The sequence below is a fragment of the Vipera berus genome (assembly GCF_964194415.1).
Source record: "Vipera berus genome assembly, chromosome: 1".
Classification (NCBI taxonomy): Eukaryota; Metazoa; Chordata; class Lepidosauria; order Squamata; family Viperidae; genus Vipera; species Vipera berus.
In genome coordinates, this window is record NC_138202.1 from 289,460,106 (window position 1) to 289,484,538 (window position 24,433).

General features: G+C 38.1%; 1 protein-coding gene across 2 annotated transcripts in view; it reads left to right on the forward strand.

The window, feature by feature from the left end:
• CHRM3 (cholinergic receptor muscarinic 3) overlaps positions 1-24,433 on the forward strand; it is a 236,552-nt gene that overhangs the window by 31,956 nt on the left and 180,163 nt on the right. The window contains exons 1-2 of one of the 2 annotated variants that reach the window (XM_081312739.1): positions 5,281-5,410; positions 20,361-20,549. The gene's annotated coding sequence lies outside the window, so the exon portion shown is untranslated. Of the gene's footprint in view, positions 1-5,280; positions 5,411-20,360; positions 20,550-24,433 lie in introns of those variants that run through there. The other variant, XM_081312738.1, reaches the window with a different exon arrangement.

The following is a 24,433-nucleotide window of genomic DNA, read 5'->3' on the forward strand; positions in this document are numbered from 1 at the left end:
TTAATGAAACTTCATTTTGAGAACACACACATGGGATTATGTTGCAATGTTAAAAGAAAACAGCAGCTCCTAATAAGTACATGGACATGTCTATAGATTTTTTATGAGAACAATATGATATTTTTTTGTTATTGTTTACTTTCAGGATTTTTCCCCCAACTTCCTAGTTCAGTTTATATCCCTGGAATTCTCTGATAGTTACTGCTGTGGCCAAAATCTGTATCATCTAAAGTAGGGGTGTCAAACTGGCAGCCCACAGGCCGGGTGCATCATGGTGAAACTGCTCCTACCCCATTGCCGGCATGACATTGTGAGTTTGACAACCATGATCTAAAGCAACCAAATCACTGTGAAGATACAGTTTAAATTTATTTGCATAAATACAAGCAATAACCAGTATGTACTAGATCCTGAACAAAAGGGGGCATGATGGCTCAGTGGTTAAAGATGCTGAGCTTGTCAGCTGGAAAGCTGACAGTTTGGGTTTGGGACTCAAGTTCCCTGTGACGGGGTGAACTCCCATTATTTGTCTCAGCTCCTCTAAACCTAACAGTTCAAAGCATGCAAATGCGAGTAGATAAATAGGTACCATTTTGGTGGGAAAGTAACAATGTTCTGTGCACCTCGGCGTATAGTCATGCTGGCCACGTGACCAAAATAGTGTCCTTGGACAATGCTGGTTCTCTCAGCTAAGAAATGGAGCTGAGCACCACCCGCTAGAATTGGACATGACTGGAACCTTTCTTTACCTTTACTAGATACCCAATAAGGCTTTGTTGCTTTTCTGAGCTGCCATGAACAAAAGTGGAACCAGAACTTATATTCATTTGGCTTGCTGAATTGCAAAGGCAAAGCAAAGAAAAAGACAGATACAGTGAAAATTAATAGTATGACATTACGCTGTTTTGGATCAGGGGTGTCAAATGTCACGGGATGTGTTGCGACATATTGTGACGTTTTCCCATTGCCGGCAATGGGGTGGGCGTGGTTTCACCATGACGCATCTGGCCTGTGGGCCAGCAGTTTGACACCCCTGTTTTAGATAAACTCATCTGTGTGACCTTATTATTACTGATCCCTTTCTACTAGCTCAGCATGCTAGCCCAATCATCTTTGAGATATGGTTAATGACTAGAAACAATTTGGTTTACTGTGTCACAAGTTCCCCACTGACACTTCTTCCTGTTGCTGCTCAGGATGAACTTACTTGTCTTACAAGGGTTCTTTAAGGAGGTCCCATTTCTGTGTGTATATGGGGGGCATCTTATAGGTTTAGTAGTGAATGCAGCTGAGGTGTGTATGGTGTGTACCTTACATACAATCAAGTATTAAGGAACTGTGACTCCTGTTTAGCTTCCAAACTCAAACAACATCAGCCGAGTGTTACTACCATTCACCAAGAAGCAATGGATGGAAACTAGTCAAGGAGAGAAGCAACCTAGAACTAAGGAGAAACTTCCTGACAGTTAGAACAATTAACGAGTAGAACAACCTGCCTCCAGAGGTGGTGAATGCTCCAACACTGGAGGTTTTTAAGAAGAGACTGGACAGCCATTTGCCTGAAATGGTATAGGGTTTCCTGCCTGAGCAGGGGGTTGGACTACATGACCTCCAAGGTCCCTTCCAACTTATTATTATTATTATTACAGTGCTATACTTTTGCTTCATACCTATTTATTCCATATCTGTTAGCTTCATGGTAGAAAAAATACCTTTAACTATTTAAAATGCTGTGAAGAATGGTTGATATTTGGATTAATATTTTTGGCTCATTTACTAAAGAAGGTTGTCTTGTACCTCACAGAATCTGGTGAACTTACAAATGGAAATCAAAACTGTTACTAACAAGACCTTGCTTGGATCTTGCATAGGGTTAGATAGACTTAGTGACCCTGCAAATTAAGCCAAGTATGGGTATAAAATTTGACATGATAAAACATTATTTAAAAAGCACATTGTGGTTATCAAATCAAACCAATTTAAACTTTCTAAAATAAAAGCTTATCTAAACACCAAGCTCCAGAATTGATCAGTTCCTTAAAAAAAACTATGCAGGCTTCACAGACCTGCTTGTTTTAGTTGTACAAGGCAAAATATAGTTCTAAAAGGACTTAGGAAACACTGTTTGGAGGAGAAAGGTAAAACCAAGTTTTGCTATCAGCACTGATTTCTGGAAATATATTAGGTTTTCATCATTTCTGAAAACCATAAACAAATCATTCATTACCATTGATTATAGTAGTTTGACCATATAAACAAATACCTAAATGAATATGGTAACTGAATCTGCACCTTGTGGCATTATTTGGCTTTGTTCTTACTTCTCCATTGCACATGTTTAAAAAGAAAAGATGCATATGACAAAGGAAGGAAAAGAAAAAAATATATATATTCTCCAAAAATGTTTGATGATGGCCAGGACAAACTGGGGGAAAACTGCTATTGGTTTTGGAAAAGCTTTGGAGATGGGGGCTTGTATGGCAGATTTAATCAACCAAAAAGTTTGCTTGAATGAGTTTGCTGCATCATGCAAGTTGAGACTGAAGATTTTGGTGAATGAGCTGGGATTCTAAATTTTTATTTCATTTGGACTGAGAGTTGTGGCTATTTTTAGCTTTAGCTCAACTAAATAAGCCTGGATTAGAGTCAGTTTTATTTTGGATTGTTAGAACAAGCTATAGTTTAAACTAACCATAGATGTTTTTGTTAAAATTAAACAAATTGTAGGATTGAAGTAGAATAGATTGCAAATGTTTCTTTAGAATGATGACATACATCATTGCCTTATGCCACTTTTAAGTTAGGAATTCTTCAGTGTTGGGAAAAATAGAATCAGATTTAGCTCACTTTCTAGTCTGCCGGTGAATGAATGCCATGGATTTAGCTTTTTTCACTCTTTCAATCAGATTTTCTATAAATATTTAAATTTTGGTCATGTAGCTATGCACACTGTCTTTTGGACTTTCATGGCTCATTGTATTTAAGCACTTCATTATGTAAACTCACCATATCACAAAAAAGATGCTGAGAGTTTGAAAAAAAAATTCAGAGAAAAGCAACTAAGATGATCAAAGGCCTGGAGACTAAAACATTCGAAGAACGGCTGCAGGACTTGGGTTTGGCTAGTCTAAAGAAAAGATGAAATAGGGGAGACATGATAGCAGTAATTCCAGTACTTGAGGGGCAGCCACAAGCAGAGGGGGTCAAATTATTCTCCAAAGCACCAGAGGGCAGGACAAGAAACAATGGCTGGAAACTGATCAAAGAGAGAAGCAACCTGGAATTAAGGAGAAACTTGCTGACATTGAGGACAATTAACCTGTGGAATAGCTTGCCACCAGAAATTGTAGGCACTCCATCACTGGAGATTTTTAAAAAGAGGCTAGACAGTCACTTGTCTGAGATTGTATAGGTGCCCTTGCTTGAGCAGGGGGTTGGACTAGAAGACCTCCAAGATACCTTCCAGCATATTCTATTCTATTCTATTCTATTCTATTCTATTCTATTCTATTCTATTCTATTCTATTCTATTCTATTCTATTCTATTCTATTCTATTCTATTCTATTCTATTCTATTCTATTCTATTCTAACATTATTTCCTTAAGCCATGAGATCCAAAAAGGTCTTTGTAAGTTTTGAAGTATTGGAAAAAAATCACGATAAATCTGGCAGTTAGAACATATATATTTATATATGTTGTGTCACCAAATTTACTATAGATTTTTTCCAGTACTTTCAAATTTTACAAAGACCTTTTTGAATCTTATGACTTAAGTGAAATACAAACAATTTTAGTTTGTATAATGAAGTGCTTAAAACGCAATGAGCCATGAAACTCCAAAAGATAGTGTACATAGCTACATCATATGACCAGAATTTAAATATTTATAGAAAGTCTGATTGAAATAGGGAACCCAACCCATAACTACATGTTAGTCAGTTGTATGTAATTAGATTAATTGGCTAGGAACCTAAATATATTACACCCTGAAATAAGAACTTTAGATAAAGGCTTGCATAGTTTACAAAAGTTGGAAGTGCTTTTTAAAATGAGGCCTATTAAACCAATCGACTAAAAAATCAGGAAGTCTATAAAATTGTAAAGTTCATAGCCTTTATTGCCCATACTTTTGCCAATAAACAAAGCTTGAGATTGAACAGTACCAAAAGCAAATAAGATATAGAAAAATAATGAAGACCTGGTTGGATGATTCCTATAATTGAAATACAATGACTGAAGGATTCAAATTGTTCAAAAGAAACAAGTGACAGACAGTGAAGAGGAGTTGCAATTGAATGAAGTTGGTGTTGTTTTAGCTTTAGAAAATATCAAATTAAAATAAGAATGAACTCTGTGAATTAACAATTCCACCTTATTCTGAAATTGTCGCATCCTCATCTCAAGTATTATATCTAGTAGGATCATTCTTATCCATTGCAGGGACAAGTAGCCTGGAACAGATTCAGAGAATGGTAATGAAGATGAGCAGGAGATTAAAAACTAAGTGGAAATATTTAACTTTGGAAAAAACCAATACCAAATGAATGAATAGCACCTTGGGGCTCTCAGAGCTTGGTTTTTTTCTTGCAGAGATTTCATTACCCAAAGTAGATAGTGTCAACAGTGATGATGTTACCTAGTTTGGGTAATGAGACATCTGCAAGAAAACAACCAAGCTCAGGGAACACCAAGGAGGTGGGGGAAACATTTCAATATTCTCCTGTATTGGAAAGGATGTCACAAAGTAGAATATTGATATCTGCTTATTATCAATCCAGAATACAGGACATAGAATAATGAATTTAACTTACAAATATTTGAAGTCTATAAAGATTTATAAACTGATGTGATGAACAGGGTAGTCATAAGGGTGCTTCAAGACTCCTTGTAGTAAATACTGTGTACTTTGACTTACTTGCTTTATAGTTACTCGTATAACTGTATTCAGAAGTAATGGAAATCTGATGTTTTAATCATTAAACCAAGTTTTATTCTTTTAATCTGATCTGGATGTAGCCTTAAATTATAGTTCTCCCTGTAATCACCAATATTGTTGGATGAGTAGGTCTATCTCGAATTAAAATTATTGGTATGGCTGATTTCCAACAATGGCTGCTATGGCAGACACAGTCTTTCATTCTCAAAATATTTGCTTTTTGGTAGCCACTCCCATTATGCAAAATTTCCTATTTCCTAGGAACTAACTTTCCTATTTAGTAATGTTAAAAGATAACTCACCCAAATCACTCTTTTGGAATAATCTTTTCTACTTTAACAGCTGTTTCAGAAAAGATGAACTGCATGTTATAAGGGGGAAAAAAGACACGGACAGACATCTGCTCACATCTCGCTCCTTTTATTTCTAGTTACAGAGAACAAACACAAGAGCAAGGAAGTAAGAAAGCCAGGTGCAATAGTCCCTTCACACAATATACTTTTTACCTGATCTGGCCATTTTTATGTTAGGATTGCCTCTTGCCCATGTGGGATATAGAAGCTGTGGTTTCCTATTCTTACTTCCTATTTTTCATCAGATGAAATAGAAACTTCTTCATCATAATTGCTACAAAGAGAGCATGTTATTCACAAAGCAGCAATTATAGTTTACTGTTAGAACCAAATTGTTATTATTGCTTAGATTTATAGCACTTTCTCCAGGTTCTCAGTGGCATGAGTAATACCCATTCCTCTAATTTTATTTCCCTAACAATAATTCTTGAAATATCTTGCACAGATAGAGTAACCAGCCCAAAATCTTCCAATGCATTACTATGGTTGAACCAGTGTCTTCCCAATCCTAGTTGCAGTTGGTTTGCAAATTATGGTTTGTACTAAATGCAATTTGTTGTTATGTTTGATTTAATAAAATGATAACATCTAGTATCATTTTGCTCATGGGACTGCTGTGGATGAGAATGCATTTATAAAAATTTTCACTGAGCATGGTTTGTGTGTGTGGGGGAAGCAGATAGAACAGTGGTACCCAACATTTACGCCTTTGTGGCCCAGTTGGTGGGGAGAGGGAAACAGGGCTGCAGGCCAGCACACACACGCAACTCAACATCTGCAAGCGGCAGGCCAGCACACCTATGCATGTACACACAGCTCGACTTGTGCAGGTTGAGCTGCATGCACGCTGGCCTGTAACTCATGCAAGTTGAGTTGCGTGCACATTGACCCACCACTCAAACGGCCCAGTTGCAAATAGGCCATGGCCCAAAGGTCGGAGAACCCTAAGATAAAAGTTGAAATTCCACTCTGACTTCTTAACAATAAGTTAAGTGATGCTGCAACTGCCCTTTCCTGGTATCTGGAGGCTGTTGAGATCTGGATGGGGAGCAACAGTCTAAAACTGCACCTGGGGAAACAGTATTGAGACTTGTAACTCCTGCTAGAGCTGCACCTGGAAATCTTGCCCAGGAGTGTCTTTGCATAACTATGTGTTGTATGCCAGTTGGGCCCTTCTCATGGTTATCATAAACCTGGGTCATCTCCCAGTTGGGCTATTGTATTGCACTATTCATCCTTGAAAAGTATCCAGAAGCTTCAACTGATCCAAAATGCAGCAACCTGCATAGTTCTGCACAAACCCAGATTTGCACATGTGTCATCTCTTCTGTGAGTGCTACACTGGTTTCTGATTTGCTTCTGGGTGAAATTCAAGGTGCTATTAATTAGCTTTAAAGCCCTATATGGTTTGCAGCCAGACTATTTGAGTATATAACTTCTCCCTGGTTATATCTATCTAGTAACAGCACCCTGTGACATCATGCTGGCCAGATGACCACCGAAACATCTTCCGACAGCACTAGCTCAATAGTTGGCAATGAGTAAAACCTGCAGGGATTCCCCCCATTACCACCAGAGTGGGAAGGTAGTGTATATTGTGGGTCCCATCTTTTAAGGAAGTACACCTGAGGTGACCTAGAAGAAGAGCCTTCTCTGTAATGGCTCTTTCCCTTTGGAAAGAGAGTTGCCCCCTTCTTGCTACTTTTCTGGAAGGCCTTGAAGATATGGGTCAGTGGGCCTGGAGACCCAGATTGATTTGAAGTCAATCAAGTGGTTTGTATGATTGTATTTGTTGCTATCATTATTGTGGGCAGGGGATTTCTGAGATTTTTATATTGTTGGATTTTAACGCTGTACATTGCCCGGAGTCACTGAGTGTGAGTTGGGCAGCCATATAAATCTATTAAATAAATAAATAAAAATCAGAATTTCATATTACAGCTGAATCCTGATGAATAGATCATATTAACTTCTTTCCAGTACCCTTTTATTCTGTTTGCTCTAATTAAGGAATGGAGTTGATTGAGGTCAGTCAGGTAGAATGAAACCTCTGAAATACTGCCTACCCTTCCTGAATATACCCAATTCTGCTTAGCTTCTGAGCTCAAAATAATGTTAGTTAAGTGGAGACACATCTGGAAACAGTGACTTTGAAGGAATGGATATCTCTTTTAAAGAAAACAATATTGAAAATTGCAAAAATAAAAATCTAGGTAATTAAATTTAATCTGGACAAAAACAGTAGTACAAACTATTATTATTTCCTAAGCAGTAGTAATGCTTTTGTCTTTATCTGAATTTGAATGAGAACAAAACAAGGCTGGGGGGTGGGATGGGGAGAGATACAGTGTACTAGATCAGAATAATGTAATATCTTGTGTGTAGGTGCACTCACTGGTTCTACTAGAATGATGATTTAAAGTAAACATGCAGGAAAAGTCACAAAAGGTCAATTTGCTATCAGCATGTATGTAAATCTAAATGACTCTAGAACACATTTGGACATTGGGTCAGGAAAACTTAAAAATAACATCATCATATAAACTATAGAACAAAAGAAAATAGGTGTAGCTCATGACCTTGATGTATATTTACAGTACACCTACTTCAGGAAGGAAAGAGAGAAGAAAGATATCCATTCTGTACACTACAATGTAAGGAAGATAAAAGAGACAGAGACATGCATACAAGTACGCACACATAAAGTTAAATTGAATTTATATGTACAAATTTCAGTTATCAAAAGGCAGGACAAGCAGTTCTTTAAAGAAGTGTATTTTTTTACTATCTCGTTTCTTTCTGATGTCCTTTAGAGCAGCCATTGTTGTGGATGCTATAACTGTGCAATAAATAAAACTCTTACTTTGCAAGCAGTACACTGCTTCCTTAAAACTCCGTACAATATTTTGGAGTGTTTGTTTTCTTTTTCTTCCTTTTTTTTTTAAAAAAAAGATGTGCAAGCAGGAAGCTCACAGAAAAAAATAGCATTTTTTTAAAAGTTTACCTCCAGATTTGAAATATTTTTATTTATTTATTTTTATTTATTTTATTTTATTATATTTATATACCGCCCTTTCCCGGAGGACTCAGGGCGGTTTACAGGGAATTAAAAAACAAAAAATACAAAAGTTAAAACCAGTTTAAAAAAATTAAATTTATCCCTGTACAAATAAAACCCCAATTAAAACCCCAATGCCGGCATCAAATGCCCTTCGCCCAGTGCGCTCCCACAGGGAGGGTCTGCTCAGAGTCCCACCGGTAAGAGATTGCCGGCGGGTGACACCCAGGGATAGGGCCTTCTCAGTGGGGGCGCCTGCCCTCTGGAACCAGCTGCCAGTGGAGCTGAGGACTGCCCCCGACCTCCGGTCATTCCGCCGGGGCCTGAAGACTTGGCTCTTCGAGCTCTCGGGCCCAGGCTGAGGAGTAATTTATTTTAATCAGGGTTTTAATTGTACAGGGTTAGTTTAATCTTTTTTAAATTGGTTTTAACTTTTGTATTGCTGGTTTTTTAACTCCCTGTAAACCGCCCTGAGTCCTCAGGGAAAGGGCGGTATATAAATGTAATAAAATAAATAAATAAATAAATAAATAAATAAATAAATAAATAAATAAATAAATAAATAAATAAAATAAATTAATCCTCAGCCTGGGCCAGAGAGCTCGAAGAGCCAGGTCTTCAGGCCCCGGCGGAATGAACGGAGGTCGGGGGCAGTCCTCAGCTCCACTGGCAGCTGGTTCCAGAGGGCAGGCGCCCCCACTGAGAAGGCCCTATCCCTGGGTGTTACCCGCCGGCAATCTCTTACCGGTGGGACCCTGAGAAGACCCTCCCTGTGGGAGCGCACTGGACGAAGGGAACTTGATGCTGGCAGCAGGTGTTCCCTCAAATACCCCGGACCCAAGCCATGTAGGGCTTTATAGGTAATGACCAGCACCTTGGATTTCACCCGGAGGGCAACCGGAAGCCAATGCAGCTCGCGGAGTAGAGGTGTTACATGGGAGTATTGGGAGACCCCCATTACAACTTGCGCGGCCGCATTCTGCACCAGTTGAAGCCTCCGAGTGGTCCTCAAGGGCAGCCCCATGTAGAGAGCGTTGCAGTAGTCCAAACGGGAGGTCACGAGCACATGAGTAACTGTGCGTAGGGCATCTCGGTCCAGATAGGGATGCAACTGGCACACCAGGCGAACCTGGGCAAAAGCCTCCCTGGTCACGGCTCCTATGTGGTCTTCAAAATTGAGTCGTGAATCCAGGAGGACGCCCAAGTTGCGAGCCCTATCAACGGGGGGTAACACCTCACCCCCCATCGTTAGAGATGGAATAGTCTGGTTGACCCGAGATGCCGATATGCACAGCCACTCAGTCTTGGCGGGATTGAGACGAAGCCTGTTTCTCCCCATCCAGACCTGGACCGCCTCCAGGCACCGGGACATCACGGCGAGGGCATCACTGGGTTGGTTCGGGGTGGAAAGAAAAAGTTGGGTATCATCAGCGTACTGATGATACCCCACCCCGAAACCACGAATGATCTCGCCCAGCGGCTTCATATAGATGTCGAACAGGAGGGGCGAGAGAACCGACCCCTGAGGGACTCCACAAATGAGAGGCCTCGGGGCGGATCTCTGCCCTCCCGTCAACACCGACTGCGAGTGGTCCAGGAGATAGGAGGAGAACCACCGTAAAACGGTGCCTCCCACTCCCAACCCCCTGAGACGCCGTAGCAGGATACCATGGTCGATGGTATCGAAAGCCGCTGAGAGATCTAATAGGACCAGGACAGAGGAGAAACCCCTGTCCCTAGCCCTCCAGAGATCATTCACCAGCGCGACCAATGCCGTCTCCGTGCTGTATCCGGGTCTGAAACCCGATTGGTACGGGTCCAGATAATCAGTTTCCTCCAGGAACAGAGGAAGCTGATGCGCCACCACACTCTCAACAACCTTTGCCAAAAAGCGAAGGTTGGAGACTGGACGATAGTTATTTAAAACAGCCGGGTCCAAAGCAGGCTTCTTGAGGAGGGGTCTTACCACCGCCTCCTTCAAGGCGGCAGGGAAGACACCCTCCTTCAAAGAAGCAGTTATTACTGCATGGAACCAGCCTCGTGTCCCCTCCCGGGCCGCATAAGCTAGCCAGGAGGGGCACGGATCCAACAAACAGGTGGTGGTGCTCAGTCTCCCCATGATCCTGTCCACATCATCAGGGGAAACAGGGTCGAACTCAGTCCAGATAACATGCTCAAGACCGTCCGATTCCTCCACATCAGACTCTGCCCAGTCAGAGTCCAGACCGGTCCGGATCTGAGCGATTTTGTCCACCAGATGATGACTAAACTCCTCGGCTCGTCCCCGCAAGGGATCCTCCCTCACCTCCTGGTTAAGGAGGGAGCGAGTTACCCTAAACAGGGCGGCCGGGCGATTATCTGCGGACGCGATAAGGGCAGCAAAGTAGTTAGACTTCGCCGTCCTTATCGCCGCAAGATAAGACCTTATAAAGGTTCTTAACTGCAATCGGTCAGATTCGGATCGGCTGGACCTCCAACCGCTCTCTAGACCTCGTCTCCGATGCTTCATCTCCCGGAGCTCCACAGAGAACCATGGGGCCCAACGGGATCTGCGCCGGGTCAGAGGTCGCAAGGGTACAACGCAGTCAAGTGCCCCGGCGGCCGCCGTTTCTCAGGCATCCACCAGAGCATTGACTGGGCTGTGGGTAAGGGTGATGGGTATAGGCCCAAGCGCCCTCTGGAACCGTTCCGGGTCCATTAGGCGCCTGGGGCAGAACCACCTGGTCGGTTCCGCAGCCCAGCGGCGGGGGGTGGCATAACGGAAAACCAGCCGCAGGAGGTAATGATCTGACTATGACAGGGGGGTGATGGTTGGTGAACCCCCTCCCAGATCATCCAACCATTGTCCAGATAGGAACACCAGGTCAAGAGTATGATCCCCCACATGAGTCGGGCCCTCAATAACCTGGGTCAGGCCCATGGCCGTCATGGAGGCCATGAACTCCCGAGCTAACTCAGACGACCCTCCCAGTGATGGCAGGTTGAAGTCACCCAGGACTATAAGCCTGGGGAACTCCACCGCCAGCCCTGAGAGAGTGTCGAGCAGCTCGGGCAGGGCTGTTGCCACACAGCTGGGCGCCAGGTATGTGAGCAACAAGCCCAATTGAGCCCGAGGACCACATCTCAAGAGGAGGGATTCACTCCCGGCCATCTGGACAATGGTGGCCTCCCGCGGCAACCTTACGTACACAAAGCAAATATTATAAACATTTTGTTAATTATAAAAGGCTGCTTTAAAATGTCTAGAGAATATGGTAAGCATAGGTTCATTTGAAGGGGTAGTTCCTTTCTCTGCAAATTTGCCAGTGAGCTTCTGAGTTCACTGCTATAAACTGGAGCATGCTATCTGAAAGGAACAGGAATACTGGAAAAATGTACTTTGGAAGTAGAGCAGAAAAATAACTTTTGAAGTTGTTTTGATGGTAAGGGATTAATAGAGGGCAATACCACTTGTTTCGCTCCTCCAGAAACAGTTACTTGACTTTCTGGTGATAGGTAAACTGAGGAGTGCAGGTAAGAACTAATATGTATTTTTCCCCTCCATTAAATTTCTTTATACCCTATGAAAGCACCCTCCTTGCTTAAACCCTGTTTGATCCTTTTGCCTTGTTCACATCAAACACTGGCTCTCTTGAATAATGTCGGCATTGTTTTAATTTCTCCCAGTGAGCAATCTCACCTGATTTTGTACTGCAAATATTTTATAAAGCCAAATTTCTGTGTGCCAGCCCTCCCAGGGAAACCAGACAGGAAACACAACTAGATGAACTAATTCAACTTTATTGCAAGGCTACATGAACAGAATCTTGCAAGTCTGAATGTATGAATTTCCTGCAGTCACTTTTAACTGCCTGATCAATTAGGGCAGGTCCTTCCTAAGTTTTTCTTTGACTGCTGAGTGGTTGTCTGAATTGCCATCGTTTTGGACCTATTGTGCCTAAAGAAATGGATAGGGTCCTTAGTATTGTGAGCTTAGCTAACTGCTCTTTGAAATCCTGCCCCTTCTGGTTAATTAAAACTGTCCAGACATTGTTATGAGGGTAGGATTTAGCCTTGGTGAACTATTCCTTGAGTGAGGGGTTATTCCTCTGCTTCATCCCTTTTTTTTGGATTACATTGATGAAGTGGATTATCCAGAACCCCTTCAGTTAGGCCCAGGAATAGGACAGAAACAGCATTGCTCACACTTAGATAATCTTCTCTCCAGGATGGAGTTTGGTGATGGAAGAAGCCTTTCAGTACCATTGGCCATTGTAATCTTTCGGGCCAGCTCCATGTATTGGCAGTGGATGGCACAGTATTTTATTACTAGTCCTCCTTTTTCTGGGATCAGTCCCAGTTGATGAGGATTCAGGAGGAGAGATCCTACCCTTGGTCCCTACTTTGTGTGATTGAGAGGTTCTCCTAGATTCACACTCCTGTTCAAAGAACAGGTGGCAGTCATGACTAGGAGGGCCTTTGCACAGCATTGTGTTGTGCACCAGTTGTGTTTGTTCCTGGACACATTGTTTGTTTCTTTATTCTGTAATTTGACTAAATCTCTAAAAAGGTACAAGTTATCAATTTTGCTTTAGTTATTAGTTATTTGCTTTAGCTCTTTGGGGTGAGTAGCTAAGAGTAGAGACAAAACTATATTGGTAGGATATATATATATATATATATATATATATATATATATATATATATATATATATATATATATATATATATGTCATATGTTAACTCTTAGATTACCTTGCTAGGCCCCAAACATGGGGCAAATCTTTATTTCCTGTTTTCAGCCTTATCTCAAAGGCCATCGAACAGGCTGTAGTCACACCGGACAGTTCATATATTTGTGTAAATTACTAACAAAGAATTTAGGGAGGCTGATATGCATTTCTGACTCATTAGTCTTCATCAGTCAGTCATACCCTTCTGAGATTCGAACCTGGGCTGCTTGCACATTAGGCAGTGTTTTTACTTCTTGAGCCACAGTACATTTTTATATCCAAATTTTCTCATAGACCTTATTAATGTATTATATAAATATATACTATTTTTGAGAAAATTATATGAATATTTAATCTGTATTTATAATGTCCCAGATTTGAAATGAACACCTAATATTAGAACCATCATTAAAAAAGCACAACAAAGAATGTTCTTCCTGTGTCAACTCAGAAAGTTCAGACTGCCCCAGGACCTGTTGATACAGTTCTACAGAGGAATTATTGAGTCTGTCATTTGTCTATAGCTGCCTGGTTTGGTACAGCAACCAAACAGGACAGGTACAGACCTCAGTGGATAGTTAGGCCTGCAGAAAAAAAGAAAGAGGAAAAAAAAACAGTTGCAACCATCCTGCCTTCCTTTGAGGATCTGTATATGGTACTGCATGAGCCAGAAAGAGACCTGAGAAAATATCTACAACTGTATTACTATTATCCTTCTCATCTTTTTTACTACCTTCTCCTATTGGTAGTTTATAATTATATTACTTTGTTGTTTGTATGTACACTGAGAATTTACGCACTGGAGACAAATTCCTTGTATGTCCAATCACACTTGGCATTCTACTCTACTCTACTCTACTCTACTCTACTCTACTCTACTCTACTCTACTTCTATTCTATTCTATTCTATTCTATTCTATTCTATTCTATTCTATTCTATTCTATTCTATTCTATTCTATTCTATTCTATTCTATTCTATTCTATTCTATTCTGCAAACAAGAAAATATTCATCAGGTAGATTAGACTGGCACACAGGGATAAAGTTAGTGTCATTCCAATACATAATTCTATGGAAAATGACAATTATGACCGAGCTTTCCTCTTCATGAAATTTTGATGATTGTCATTACCGATAGTAAATTATGTCATCTTTAAACATATTTCACAACTGAAAATAGAGACAAACGTGCCATAAGCTTGTTCTTGTACTAAAGACAAATGCCTAATTTTAGTCTTCCTTCCCTTTCATGTCACCTGTACACTGTCTGAGGGCTCGGCTGAATCTGCTCCATTTATTTAATTCTAGACTTAAGCACTGAGATTTAAAAGTAAGTGATGGGTATGTCATCCAGTGTTGAAAGACTTAAGAGCCAGGGATTTTATAAATTTCATTTTCAAGGTCCTGTGTGCCTGGTCCTTGACTTTCAAGTTCCTAATAATAGTTTAATCCTAAATTTTAAAGATTTTACTTGCACAATGCTTTTTCACCTATGTCTTTGAAAGTGGAGGTCTTATTAATTTAATAGGGAGAAGATATCGTTGCAAATTCCATACATTTTTTTCTAAAATGGTTTTAAAATATATAGAGATGTCATTTTACTAAATGTTCAAAAAGCAAATATATTTAAACAAAATTGTTGGCAGCTTTCATTCATCCAGAAATGACTGTTGCTTTAAATTTAATCCAATGTTATTTGACATCTTCAGAAATGGACACAGTTGGCACTAGCATTAACTGTGGAAATGCATTGTTGGCTACTGCAGATTTTAAAAAAGTGGAATGTAATTAGAATTAGAATTCTTGTAATATTTTGGAAGTTGGATTCTATAGTACCCATAGGCTTGTGTTTAAACTATTCAAGATAGAAGGGAAGCAACCTATAATCCTATTCAATAGGTGCTGTTTTATTTTTGTGATTATGAATGATATATTTTAAAGCATATAACTGGTTCACCTGCAAGGGTTTTTCCTCCTATAGTGTAATGTAATATAAAAATTGCCTTGAGAGACAGGGCAGAGATGCTGCCTAGAGAACAATCAGAAAAAAGGAGAGGGGGACCCTGCAGCAGCATAACAGGCAGAAAAAGAAACTTAGAATGGATCTCTCTCCCCCCCCCTCAAAATTATCAGCCTGTAAGAAGCATTTTGTACTTTTCAGACATGGAAGATTCTGTTCATGTAGCCTTACAATGAAATAAAATTAACTCCTCTGGTCTGCTTCCTGTCTGTTCTACTTGGGAAGAGTGACACATAATTAGCTGCAATTAGCTTGTGTTTGCTGGTTGGAATAGAAAATACTGTTTAAAGTAAGGAACGAGCAAGAGGGCAACCTTATTGCAGACTATGGGTAACTATGAAGAGTAGATTAAATTACTCTTATTGGCAGGTGCTGAGAAAAATCCCGATGGATTTCACTACTTTTATACAGCTAATGGCAACAACAACTTTTATTTTAGGTATGAGACCACCAGGAAATCATAGTACTTTAAGTTTGATATGGGAAGTGAACAACAATTTTTTTTTTGAAGACAGTAATCCACTGCTCCACTCTTGAAGAAAATGACATATATATGATTCTGTGGTCACCAGAAATTTGGCTTAAATCGAAGGAAGTGTTGCCTTTTCAAAAGGGCACCTGTCACTCTTCTTTTCTTCTCTCTTTCCCTTGCATCACTTCCATCCAGTTTCTCCCTTTCGTTTTAGTCTTTTCCTGGTATGAATATCCATCTTTTTAACCTCAACTTTATTCCCCCTCCCCCGCCTCTTTTGCTCTTTCTGTTAGAAGGAGGGATCCACTTGTGTTTGTCCATATATGTGAGAAACGGTGTTATAGTCAGATGAAATCATTTTGTAAACTGGGTACCTCTTTTTCCAGACAGTGGGATTTGATATTGCTAGCCTAAAAAGGACTGTCCCGTCCAAGTTCTTTTTTTTTCTGAATCAATGTTTTGATTCTTCCTAGAAAGGGTTTCAAAAATTTGCTTAAACTCAGATTCCTCTTCCTTTTGAGCAAAACCCATAATACAAGTTATTACCAAATATATTGCTACCCAGTTGCTATAGCCAGGATTCAGATATACTGCTGAACCAGGATTCAGATACCGAGACAATGCATTTATCTGGATTACTAACCAGTCTGAACGCTTTTGGGGGGGGGAGAAAGGCAGAATATAAATTGATTGAATAATCACAAAAACCATATATTCCAACATTTCATAGTTGAAAATTGACTTATTTTAACCCCCTTGTTCCACAGCAGTCTGATTTCATAACACAGAGACAAAATTACGCACTGCTGAAGGGTCTGCTCTGTTTGCTTACTGTGAAATTGTTATGAACTGATTCAAAATACAATTTGAACTGTTAAGAATAAGCCTAATGAACATGTGAAATAATAATACTCTGTGCACTGCAGTATGCTTTAGTTACAATTGTATAAATGCTTACAAATTAAGAACTGGTATGTTCAGTGGGTGGGGCTTACTATCTAATAAAAAAGTCTTCAATGTTTGAGGGTTTCTAGAAAGGAAACGCCTCTGCTCCTCTACTTGAAAATTCTGTTGTTGGAAAAGGGAAGAGAACTGGTTCTTTAAGATTATTAGCAATATAAGAATGTACGGTAACTGGATCTTAATTAGACATTCTCCACACTAAAAGCATTAGAAACCCAGGACTGCTATTTATCACTGGGGAGAGAGGGAGGGAGGGAGGAAGCATATATAGACCAATATGTTAAACAATGCAACACTTTTAGAACTTGATCTTCAAAAATAATTTCAAGCATCAAAGAACAGCAACCATTTTAGGCATTTGTTTCATAAAAGGAGCAGTCATAATGCTCTTCTACCAGAATCAAAAATCTGTGTACTGTATAATACAGTCTCTATGTTTGTTTTCTCTTGGCTGAGATTCCTCAATGAATGCCATAAACTGATGAATGTGTAAAAATAAGCATACACCACTAGATAACCAATGAACAAATGGAAGCATAGAGAAAGTTGATTTTAGATCAACAAAACCTGGAATACATTGATGTAAAATCAGTAATTTGGTGTGATACAAAATCCATCCTGTTTTTATCCATCATTTCCTTCTAAAGAAAACAGATCTTACTTCAGATGGGAAAAAAAAATATATCTGAAAAATTCTATCAAATGAAAAATCTCTTTAGAACAGTTAGAGCAAAATCTGTCTCAGGTAATACTGGGATGTGCTCTAAGAATGGAGCTGACATTGAGATAGGTGTGAAGAATAACCCTCAATTGTGTGTGTATGATTGTAGGTGGTCACATCTATTCAGAGTCAAAACTTGTTTGGGGCAAAATGTAGTTTTAACGTGATACTTTTCTTGGAAAATATTTTGATGAAAATGTAAATATTCTTTAACTACTACCTAAAATATATATTCCAATGGTTTTATGTAAAAGTCCATTGAACCGTGAAGTTTCCTTATGTTTAATTGCATTAAATGCCAAAATGAATAATACCATTATTACTGTCTGAATATATTTTCTCTAAGTTGGAGAACATTAGTGGAAGAATGCAAAAAGGTGTGAACATATATTGAGAACATATGTCTATTTCTTAGCAGTTTGAATTTTATTGATATATATGATTTAGATCTGTTATAATGTATCAAATAATGAACACCGTAACTTAAAAAAAAAGAATAGTGTCAGAAACCAAACTGAACTTTTTGTCATAATGTTCTCCAAATATGCTGTGAAATTATTTTTGACAAGTTAATTTATGGAATGAGAAAGCCATCATTATGCCATTAGGAGAGGGGGGAAATTGTAGGCTAAAAAGAACAAAGAAAGGGTAAGAAAGAACATAGCTAACTTGGATAAATTCAAGGATCCAGGGTCAGATGAATTATGTCCTAGGAAAGTGTCACCTAAACATTTTCAACCCAGTGCTTCTATACTGTATAAACCACTATGCCTTTGCACACTATCTACTTGCTAGTGCTTCCTATTATGCATGTAAAATATGAGTAATATTTGACATACGATTTTTCAATAATTGTACCAATTACTTTTATCATGCCCTTTTAATTGCATTTAGATTACAGTACGTACTATTCATTAACATACACAGATTTAGTAAAGTAAATAAAATGAGATTTATTATAAGATGCTAGTATGATCCTTGAGCTTGGTAGTTTTCACTTAATTTCGTAATATCTGGAGAAAACCTGGATAGTAGCATTCCTAAATGACTAAATTAATAATATCCAAATGATTTTGATGCTTCATTAGCATGTAATTCACTGAACTAATACTAATTCAAAGATATAAGAAGATGAAAAAGAAATACAAAGAAGCTTTGCTTTCCCCCATGGAGTGGAAATTTCACATTAGTTTGACGTTGACTGCTGTAAAAGATTTGCCTTGATTCTTCATCATTCTGTTGCTCAATTATTTCTTCTTGCAGATCAAGTAATTGGTCTTCCACTGTGCAAATGAACAGATTTGTAAACCAAACAAGTATTTTCAAATCAATTCAATCTTTAAATCAAATCTCAAAGTCATTCTTTAGTGTGTATAGATGGAAGCAAACGTCTATCAAAATCTGAGTAGGATGTTTCATGAAATTCATGCTGAGAAACCATGCAAAAACTCTTCTACCAGTGTTATGTTTGAATAACTTCAGCTTCCCAATGGAGTTAGATTAAATTGATTAAATTGCAGTTATCACCTTGATATTGTATATGTTGCATATTCATTATTCTCTATGCAAATATTGAATTTTATCATATAATTCAGGGTCAGCAGACAGCAGAAATGGAACCCAAATACTCCAATAAAAATTTGTAGTCATATCAACACCCTCTGAAAGTCTGTAGCACTTCAGTGACAACCATTGTCCTAGAGTATTGACGAAACTAGGATAAATGATTACTGAACCATGCTCAATAGTGTTTGACACCTCTTGGACAATTAGGAGGTCCCAGAAAACTGGAGAAAAGTATATAATTTCCCTACCTTCAAAAAGGTGAAGGAACACCTGAAAATTATAGATGACAAAATCAAAGTCTTCAAACAGATGATAATGATGATTTTGTGTCTCTGTGTATATGTGTGTGTGTGTGCCTTTGAGTCAGTGTAGACTCCTTGGCTGGACAAGTCATTGCACTTTTCTTGGCAAGATTTCTGAAAAGGTTTTCCCAAGTTCACCAGGTTGGCTTTGTGCCTATGATGGAACTAGAATTCAAGATTCTTCTATTTTCTAGTTTGATACCTGAACTACTACACTAAACTGGCTGTAAAACAGAGTATTAAATGACAATTTTTTGAACACTTGGAAAGGAATGCAATAGTTAATATGATGCAAGATGGGTATGTCAAAACAAGTAATGCTAGATTAATTTTAAAAGATGGGGAGGGGACTGCTTTGGACTTAATATACCTTGACCTCACGAAAGCTTTCAACAGTCTCTTAATATATTGTCACTAGTAAAATAGTAAAATATGGGATAGATTATACAACTGTTAAAATGAATTCATAATTGGCTAAATTATCATATTCAAAAAGTATTCATAACTGGCTCCAAACCATTGGAAGCTATCATTAAGTAGATCAACAATTGTATTAATTACCGGTATGTGGTTGAAAAGAGTAATTATCAAATCTGCAGAGGAAAACAGCACTGCTCTGAAAAAAATATTTAATAAAATAAATAGTCATAAACAGTGGATTGAAATGAACAGGATCAGATTTAATGGGGGGAAATCTCTGGAATTCGGATAACAAAAATGAGAGGGATATGTACAGGTTGGACAGGCCACATGCAGTAGTAGTAAAAGTGAAAAGTATTTGATGTCTTTTCACCCCTAAGTTAAACATAAGCAAGTAGAGTGATGCAGTTGATAAAAAGGCAAATGCTACATTGGAGAGAACATAAAAAAAAACAACAACCCAGAGGATAGCAGTGAGGTGGCATCATTACAGCAACTTTCAGTTTGGCTATTTCTATCTCATTTTTCATTTATACTTTTGCATTTAGATATCTAATGAATATTTAACTTTTCAGACTTCTCCCTTCAATATGTATACAGATCCTCTTGTCCTGAACGACAAGGAGGAATTATTTCAATTTCTTCTAAATGTGGTATCCTTTAGGCACCAGAGACCTGTGATTCAAATGAATTGGTTAATCAGGTTCATCAGTAATCGTATTTATAGCTGTGAAAGTAAAAAAAAAAGAGCAAATATCACATTTATTGCATTGTTATGGATTTAACAAATATGCTGGTCATACAACTGAAATCTGTATGCTTCTTTTTTATATAGGTGTGCCAAGAAAAGAAAGCATGATTGAAAGAAAATGACTCCTTTGATCCTGATGACCCCATTCTTTGTTTCTTCATTCTCAGTCTTAAATACTTGGACAGCTTCTTGCAAAAGTGATGCAGTGCTAACTTGACAGTGAAATTCTACAAACATTTATTCCCTGACTACCAGGTCTTTTTACGTATGATGGTAAGTTTTATTAAACTGTTTGAAGTAGCAGGCTTCTCAGTTTCGGTGTGCAGATAGTGGAAAGATCACCAAATAAATCAGAGTTGTTGCATGTTCTGCTAGAGTATATGAAACCCAAACTATTTTTTGACTGAACAGAGTTATTTTTATAAACAGACTTTTTCAAATCACTGTAAAATACAAATAAAATAGGATTTATTGAGGCAAATAATTATGAGGCTTTGCTACTGTGGGATAATTAGTTTCTTTCCTTTTTCTTCATTACACCTTCCATTCTTCTCCCTTCCATAAAACTGAATCATACTCAGATATTATGTTTGTTTATTTATTTGTTTCATATATCTACCCATCTCACATACATGACTGTTCTTTATGGAAACATTTTTGAAAATGCTTATTCAAGAAGCAAGTTGTAAGTGACGGGTCACCTTGACCCTGGTTGCCTAGATGAATGAGAACTCTTTCAGAATGATGAGATGATGCAAATATTTATACTAAATAAAAAAATAATTTATGATACTATATTTTGATTGTGCCTTTAGAATACTGCAATACTGATCTTGCAAAACAACAAAATGAAAACCTTCATAGTTTGCAGATGTGGGCCCCAGGCTACAAGAGAAGAAACAATAAACTGCAAAATCTGACAGGCTTATTGAATTAGTGTTAGTAAAAAAAAATGTTAGTGTATGGGTGTATCAACGGTACAGGTAGTCCTTGACTTATGACCAGTCACTTAGCAACCATTTAAAGTTATGATGGACCACGCCCAAAACTACTTATTATTTATTTTATTTATTATTTTAATCCCATTTATATCCCGCCCTTCTCCGAGGACTCAGGGCGGCTTACAATCTAAGCACAAATCAAATGTGCTTAGCAATGTGCTTATGACCCTGTTCCAGAGTTCCCAAAAATATTTGCATAGTCACATGACTGTATTTTGAGTGCTTGGCAATAGGCTAACCTTTATGGCTAATGACAGCATAAATGTGATCACATGACCATGTTTTATGATTTTTTAAAAAATCAGTTTCCAGGGTTTTTTAATGGTTTCTATAAAAAAAAAACCTCATATAGGAATATATTGATTCACTTAACAAACACAGTGTTAAATTAACAACCAGCACAAAAATGTTGTAAAATTAGATGAAAATTCCAGGTTTTATTGGGGTCATAAATCAAGCAACTTTATTGTTGATAAAATGCAACAGAATCCTATTATTTTTGTTTAAAAAAGCAAATTACTATATAAAATGTTGGACTTTTCTGGTTAAACAGAGTGACAGGTGTAGAATATGCTACATAAGTGGTTCCCCATTGGCTCATTATTTCAGATTGACCAAAGGTGGGCAAAAAAGCTGTGGGAGCAGGAGTGACTTCTGACTTCCTGCTAACTTTCCCATTTAGTTTCCTTCTGGGAATCTGGCAGGAAGCATTGGAGATCTCCCCTTCCCTTCCCTTCCCTTCCCTTCCCTTCCCTTCCCTTCCCTTCCCTTCCCTTCCCTTCCCTTCCCTTCTCTTCCCAGCAGCAGATAACTGGCTACTGCTAAGTGGAGGAGAGAGCAAAGAATTGTAAAACTGGCTAGCAACTGTCATGAACATTGAAAATGGAGATTGCATGGTTGCGACAGTTATGTAACAGCAGTCAATAATACTGAAGCAGCCACAACTTTCCCAAATTTCATTCCCTCAGGAGTCATGTGTTCTGGATTTTGGACATTTCTGAAGCATCTCGTTTCAAAAATTGTTGCCCTACAATGCATCATTTTATCCAGTGCAAAGTCATGTTAATGAGAGTGCACCTCTGAATATTTACCATTCATTTGTTCTTCTGTTACTAACATTTGATGACTTTATGTAATCCTGAAAGCAAAACAGAAAGTTTAAGATAATGGTGGCTATATTGCTATTAGTTATATATAGGAGAAAATGTATTTATGGTTAATGATTTGAAATGTAGGTTTAATGATTATAGATTGAATTCTAGTATATAGTGAAAACACCAGGCTGTTTTTATGTGTGCCATGTCTTCATTAGTACTTTGCTTAGCCAGCCTTATTGACATATAATTTTTCGAATGGGCCATTTGTGAGGATAGTACTATACTAAAAAACAACATCCAGATTAATTATGCATTCATTAAACAAGTTTTTCTCTAGGGCCCACCTTGATTGTGTGACTTTTGAAATAACAATTCATGGAAGATGAACCATGTTTCTTTCTATTGCATATTTTTATTTTAAATATTGACCAGCACAGCATATTCATAGTCCTCATTTTTCATTCTCTTTTTCCTGTGTATCACTCACTGAAAAGTAGTGGCTTGCTAGCTGTTTCTCTAATACATCAGTTCTCTTGCAACATAATTTTGAGCATTATTATTTTTTGAGGTAAACTTGAAAAATAGAGTTGTAATGCTATACCTACTATACAAATTCGTTTCATTTTTGGAAAAAGAAAATACTCCAGCTCAGTTTTTGTGCCATGCTCAGAAACTCTGCAGAGGGAAAGAAATGCAGAGATCACTGACATGGAATTTAAAAAAAACCTTGCTCTTGAAAATTATGTTCTAGTCAATTATTTTAAATACTAAATGTACTTGTAAATATGATAACAAAGTTTTACATGTCAAGAATATTTTTGGCGGGCTATTATTCTGTTCAGCTTAGATGTTTTCTAAGGCTCTTTTTCAACTATCTGTTTCCTAATGGCCTAGTTTTCATAACTGTGTTCAAGATAAACATCCATCTAGTCAAGTGTCCTAGACTAAGGCTGTTTAGGCAGCCTTACACTTAATTAATCTTGATTATATTGTGAATTTCATGCTATATATAGTATACTTTTTTTCTTTTTCTTTTTCTTTTTTTACTGTTTGGAAGTTTCTGTCATTTAACTGTCTAGCACTGAGGTCATAGCTTTGATGGATTTTAACCGCCCTTTTATTTATAAATATAATGAATGTGATCATTTCCATCCATATTTCTAATTATGTTGTTCTTTGGAAGTATATGTTTTAGACATCTTTTTTTTCCTTTTTGATTTGTTTTTTTTTTTTTAAAATACTGACCTTATCCTGAAACTTGCATATTTTTAAAAGCTAATTAGATCACCAAGTAGGGATGAGCCTTATACATAGTGGGAAAAGAAATGCCATGGGTCCAGAAGGGAAGAATTATTGCTTATCACCAATAATGTAAGGGATTCCAGTGTTGTTGCTGTTGTTGTTGAGTCATTATGTGGGATTGCAGTGGATGTGCTAATTGTGTTGTAGAAAAATAAGCATAATATTTTCTCCACAAAACGGATAAAATGCATTTTCTTGAATGTTCCCCTTCCCAACAAACAGTCACATGCTCAGTGGGAGGGTAGTGCTCAGTTCCTTAGCAACAACGGGGTGTATCTGCTCAGCTATAGAAGCTTACTAGTTATGCTTGGACCCGCTGCTATCTCTCAGCCTACAATGGCTTGCAGGACTCTTTTGAGGATAAACTGCTGGTGGAAGGATCTATTATATCAGCTTGAAATTCATGGGACAAGTGGGTGGGGAATAAAAATGCATTAAAATAATAGCTACTAAGGCATTTTTCATGCAATTAACAGTCACCTTGAATCATATTAATACACACCTACAACTGTTTACATGAGCCATTTGTTTTTGTTTGTAATTTTCATCCTTGTTCAGAATGCCACTTCTATCATTTTTTTTTTCCATAGGCAGCCTCACAGAAATAATTTGCTGAGTTTCACAGCCAGCATTCTCCTCAATGTCCCAAAATACTGGAAATAACTTAGAATCAGGCTAGCTGGCAACTTTTCCTAAATACTTTCTCTCTTTCCTGTGTGGCATGACATGAATCTCTAATTTCTTTTCTTAGTGTTTT